This window comes from Choloepus didactylus, chromosome 12 (genome assembly GCF_015220235.1).
Source record: "Choloepus didactylus isolate mChoDid1 chromosome 12, mChoDid1.pri, whole genome shotgun sequence".
NCBI lineage: Eukaryota > Metazoa > Chordata > Mammalia > Pilosa > Megalonychidae > Choloepus > Choloepus didactylus.
Window position 1 is genome coordinate 15,757,246 of NC_051318.1, and position 6,000 is coordinate 15,763,245.

Genomic DNA, 6,000 nt, shown 5'->3' on the forward strand with positions numbered 1-6,000 from the left:
GCCACCCGCAAACAGCCCCGGCCCGCGCCCTTCTCCCCAGCGCCTGGCAGTCGCCTCTTCTCCGGCTTCCATCCCGCAGGGATCTCCCAGGGCGAGGGCTGGAGATTCCCGCGCCGCGCTGCGCAGCCCCGGGCCAGAGCCGGCGCCTACCTTCCGCGTCACCTGGTAGGCTCTGCCGGCCGCGCGCCCCGTCCTGCACCCAAGTTCCGGGCCGCGTCGGAGGCGCTGGGACGCGCGGAGCTGCGCGCGGGTCCTCTTCCCGCAGCGCACCACACAGTGTAGGCGCCGCCAGCTCCGCTCTCTCCCGTAGCCCGGCAACGGCCGCCGCTTCTCGGCCCCGCCCCTAGCCGTGCCTGTCCCGCCCCCTCCTGGCGCCCCGCCCCCTCGACTGTCAGGCCCCGCCCCTCGGCCTGCGCGCCCCACCGCCCTCAGGATGCTTTGTCCCTTGCGGTGTTGGCCTCATATTACTAATTAAACTACGTTTCCTGGGATGCGTGCCACGTCCTGTGTTCCTTTTCTATATCCCAAGGCCCATAGTAGGCCCTCAGTAAATATTTGTTGAATGAATGAAGGAATGAATGAATTGATTTAATTGTCAGTAAGCACGTCTCGTGATCCTGGCCTACAAACTATGTAATACTGCACTGGGAATTTGTGAAAAGTATGTTAAAAATATCATTCCAAGTGTCACACCTCAAAGATGTGTACTTCAAATTTAACACATCCAGAAAACAAATCATAAAATAATTTAAGTGCAAATGATTTACAGATGATATGCCTGGTCTTATGTGAACCTCAGGACAACTATATAGGATTCCTCACTTTACAGATAAGGAAACTGAGGCTCAGAGAGGGTCAGGTGAATTGCCCCGCAGCACAGAGCCGGTAGGTAAGGTAGCACAGCTAGCGATTCAACTTGCTCGAGGTCACACATTAAGTTAATAAAGCTGGTATCAAAATCCAGGCTCCCTGAATCCTAACAGACTCTTCACCATGCCAGTGGTGCACAAACCCACAGACATGAAAAGGCCAAGGAGATTACTAATTAGTTTATGTAATGCCAAACTCTGACATTTATAGGATGAAGTTGTTATAAATTGCAGCACTTGCACTGGTCCTCTGAGTGTGTGGCATCTTTGCCCCCAGCATCCTCGCTGGCCAGACTCTTCATGTGCTTTATCTGAGTAGAGAGGAGCCCTTGACTGTCTTCTTCTTCCAGTAAATATGGCGGACGCGCTGCAAGAGGTGACTCAAGGAACAGGCTCGCTTGGCAGGAGCTCACGTGGCTAGGCTGTAGGGCTACCAAAATATTGGGGAAATTTAACAGGACGGAGAAGGCCCTTCTTGTCACAACTCCTCTCAAAGTTGAAAGGAAAGCTTTGACAAAGTGGCTGGAAACCTCACCAGGTCTCTCCCTCCCCCTTCTCACAAAGGAGCACATTTACGTCACAATGGATGGTGCTAACTACCTTCTAAGTCTAAGGACAGGAGTTCTGGTAACTTGTGGTTTCAGCAGGTTGGTGGGGTGGGGAGACAACTTTGTTGCTAAAGCTGGATGGCTTGTGACAAGAGGAGAACTGAGGCTCAGCTGCCCAGAAGTCCCCTTCTGCCTTCTGTTCATAGAGCTTGACCCTTCCTCTAATCACCACTGACAAATTTTTAAAGAATTACTCGTTAAAGTGGAACCAAATGATTAATTTGCCCAGTGCATCTTGGACTGGCCCCGACATCACAGGGGAAATTGTCTAACCAAACCAAAGGTGGATCCTTGAATTAGGTCCAGTCCTGAAGCAGAAGAAGAATGGACTATGGCTTGAGTTCCATTATGATTTAAGATTCTAGGCCAACGGATAGAAAACTCTATCAAGAATTCCCAGTAGATTTCAAATAATATATTGAAAGAAAAAAATTGGAGCCCATTTTTTGCCCAAAAATTTGGCTATAACTTTTGCTAACAGTCTCTATGTGATTGTTAACGACGGAAAGAACTAGTTGCCAGGCCCTAGAACAAAAGAACCCAGACTTAAAATCAGGTAGGCTGAGAATAAAATCTAGTTTTGCCACCTGTGAAGCTTGTACACATTGTTTAGGCCCTCTGAGATTCACTTGCCTCATCTATAGAATGGGGTTGACAAATTTATTTGTGGTGGATGTAAATGAGACAATGTTTTGAAATTACTGTTGCAGTATTTGGCACTCAAGTACTCAAATATTAGTGAATGTCATTCAGTTATAAACTGGAATCTTTGTAAATCTTTAGATAAATCTTTAGGGGAGTGATAAGACATTGTAAGTGACAGCTATTTGGCTTCAAGAGCAGTGTATAAGTGTATAATTTATAATCAACAACTAAATTTAAATTTTCACAAGAAACATTTAACTTTTTCCAAGAAAGGAAAAAAAACAGACAGAGTTATTAGACACAGGTCCAAGAATTCTTAACATAATCAAACAGTATGAAACACATACCATGTGATGTGCACACTCCATGTAGAATTTGCAAATTGAATCTCACAAAATCCCACTTGAAATCCCCCTTGAGGAATAATGACCTTTAATTAACTATTAAATTTTTTATAGACCCCATTGGCAACTTCTAAGGAAATATTAATTCCCTGAAAACACAAAGATGTATGTATGCGTATATACATACACAGAGACACACAAATATATATAAACTCAAATTACATTGATATATTAAATTTTTTGAACATTATTTTATATACTATTATAAATTAGGTGTAGCGTTAATTGCATTTAGACAGTTTAGAAATGTAGATGCAAGAGGGACAGCTGGGAAATAATCAGACTAATCCAGTTGGCTGACATATCTAAGATGGAAACAAAAAGATACACTGCAATAGGAAGTGGCTCTATCTTTCAACCTAACATTTTTCCTCTGGTCAGCTACACTGTGCATTTTTAAAGCAGTTTTTGGAAAGTAGACCATTGGACTAGGACTTAGAAAACTAGTCATGCAACCTCAGGTAGAAGACTCAAGTTATTTTCTATAGTCTCGGTTTCCTCGTCTGTAAAATGGCTATAAAAATTCCAGCACTGCTTATTTCAGAAAGATAATCTGACCAACTTCCTCATTTTACACATAAGAAAACTGAGTATTGAAGTGACTAGCTTAAGGTCATATAGCTAATCAGTGACAGAATCAGGACAAGAAATAAAAGTCTTTTGAAGAGTTGAGCTTTTTGCCTTAACAAAGCTGCCATTGAAAAAAATAGATATGAAAGTGCTTTGAAAAATGTAATAGAAGGGTTTCATTCTGTAGTTATTGTGGAGTATATCTACTTAAACCCCAATCAAGATCATCTTGTGGCAATTAATGAAGAAATCCCTTTTGAGACTGTACCTGCACATTCAGCAATAGCTATCTTTATTTTAAAATCAAATACAATCTGTTTCATTTCTCAGCAGAGACACAAGGAGTAAACAATCAACTGGGTTGATTGAGACCCTGAAGTGGCTTTTCAAGGACTTGACTAGCCCAAGCTAGTTTCTACAAAGCTTAAATTAATCAGATAATTGCTAATTCTCCCCCTTTGTTTGGTGATGAGGAGTGCCTGTGTTTGTTAAAATGAAACTAGTAGCAGAATAAAATGATCATGTTAAAAATTTGGAAATCCCAAACACAAACCAAATGACCGAGGTTCTCAGCGCCCTACTTCTTTAGGCATCTTCTCCAGTCATTTCTTTAAAATGTTAATTTTCTTTATCTGAATGAGAACATTAATACTGCTTTTGTGATTTAAAGAGGACTTGTTAAACAAACAAATTAAAAATCAACCTAATCTGATACTCCAGGGTATTACGGACATGATTTCTTGCACTGTTAGTAGAATAAAAATTTAAATGCCTCTCTTGGCGTGAGTCAAAACAACATTTAAATCTTTTAGATTAGATTCTTACTGGCACACTTTAAAAATATGGTCAGTTTAGCATGTTTTTAAATAATCTCCATTTAACTATCCATGTTTTAAAATTAGGCAAACAATGCTAATTACCCTCCACCTAATATCAGGAAGAAAACTTAGAAAGTAATTTTAATTAATTGGCTCTAAAAAATTAATTACATATGAAATGAGACTCATTAGATGCCTCTTGTTTCAATCGGGATTTCAGACTAAATGATAACTGGTCTTATCACTTACAATTTTCTTGTGGTTCCGCTAGCATGAAATAGGCTATTGTGATAATAACTAAATATTTTGCCCCAATAAACTTCACACTAGAATATTAAAATGAACCAGCATGATGATGGAGTTCTTAATTTTCTACTGTAGTTTATAAGCTCTTGCATCTCCATGTAAAGATTTTTCTGTGTCTGTGTCTGTGTGTGTGTGTGTGTGTGTGTGTGTGTGTGTGCTCATTGAATTGACCAAGAATTAACAATTAACTTTCAAATTCAGTACAGCAATGTAATTTGGTTATACCGTGCTGGGCATTAACCAAAGTGAAAATGTGACTAAACAACTTTGTGTAACATAATAAGTGTTGATTACTCAGACACTTTTCATAAACAGTAGGCATATTTTAACTTACAACAGCTGTCACTATAAATTTAAGGTAAATGTTAATTAAGGAATATTAATGTTGTGAATGTTTCTGTAAATAAGGTTGGTGTTAATTCCAAAGGTTACAGAGAATTACCACAGTATTTTTAGCCAAACTTTGTGCAACTTTGCCTTTGCTGTTTTTAAATTCTTTAATTTTACACATAAAAGGCTTTAATTGAATGCCTTTTCTGTGCTTTCCTTGAGTACACAAAATGCATAGGGAAGTGTATTTAATCAGTTTACATCTTTGAAGTAAGAGAATAAACTAAATAAACAGTATTGTAAGAGCTGCAAGTTATCCTTTGATGTAAGAAAAAAAAAAAAGGAAAGTATTTGCATCAAGTAAACTTCCACTGACTGTTGACTAAATAAAGTAACATGTAAATACTTAGAGCAATTACAGCTTACAACTTTCAGGGTCTGAAGTACTGGTTGCACGCTAAAGTTAGCCCTCTTCTGTTTTGTCCTGTTTAAACAACCCCTTTACAAGTAAATTCTGCATGACAGATTGCAAATCCTCTTGTCCTAAAACTGCATGGAGTATTATATTTAGTCTGAGGCATACATGTAGCATAATGTACTATTTAAATACAGAAAAGCTTGTTTTTAATTGACTAAATCCATCTTTTTCTGAGGACACACAAAAAGTGCAGTGAAAAGTACAAGGAAATATAAAATGTAATACCTGTAACTTGCTGAGCTCTTTCCAGTACTCGCCCTCTCAGCAACTTAGTTTCTCCTTGGCAGCACTTAGATGCCGAATGCTTCTACCTTCCCAAACATGTATGTCAGCACAAGCCCAGACGAAACTTCAAATCCCGGAAAATAAAATTAACCATGCAGATCAAAGGCAGAGGAGCAGGGAGATGAAATGCCTGTAATCTGATCGGTGATCAGTTCCGAACATCAAAGGCAGGGCTCAGTTTATATATATGCATGAATATCCAGAAAGTTCACTTTCAGCAGGTAGCTACCCTCCCGCCTCCTAACCCACACATTCTTTTGTTAGACGTGGTTCTCCTTGTTTTCCGCCTCTTTTTTTTTTTTTTTTTTTTTATAGTGAGGGAATGCTGATGGGCTCTCCCAGGCTGGGACTGAGTGGCCGGATCTGTAGCTCTCTTGGTTCCCAAGCTGTGCTGTGGATTGTGTGTGCGTTGGAAGCTTTTCCTAGTGCCAGCGGGTTCTGCTTTATCCCTTTCATCTCACTGAACTGCAGATCCCATGACATCATCCAGCGCTGTGGGACTAGTAGGAGAGCTGTAATTCAGCCTGTGGGGGAGTGCAGCTCCAGGGAAGCCAGGGTTTGCTTGGTTTCTAATCACGTAAACTGGACAGTTTCTGTTATCTGTCTTCCAGCTGGAAAGGACAGCAACTGCTGCCAGAGGTTTCCTGGGTGACAAGATCCCTGATGGAGCTTGTTCCCAAATAACAG

General features: G+C 40.5%; 1 protein-coding gene across 4 annotated transcripts in view; it reads right to left on the minus strand.

Annotated features, from left to right (window-relative positions):
* TNFRSF19 (TNF receptor superfamily member 19) overlaps window positions 1-5,748 on the minus strand; it is an 85,455-nt gene extending 79,707 nt beyond the window's left edge. For 3 of the 4 annotated variants that reach the window (XM_037800189.1, XM_037800190.1, XM_037800183.1), the window contains exon 1: window positions 151-313. The gene's annotated coding sequence lies outside the window, so the exon portion shown is untranslated. Of the gene's footprint in view, window positions 1-150; window positions 314-5,253 lie in introns of those variants that run through there. The other variant, XM_037800185.1, reaches the window with a different exon arrangement.
* Between the last annotated feature and the right edge of the window lie 252 nt (window positions 5,749-6,000).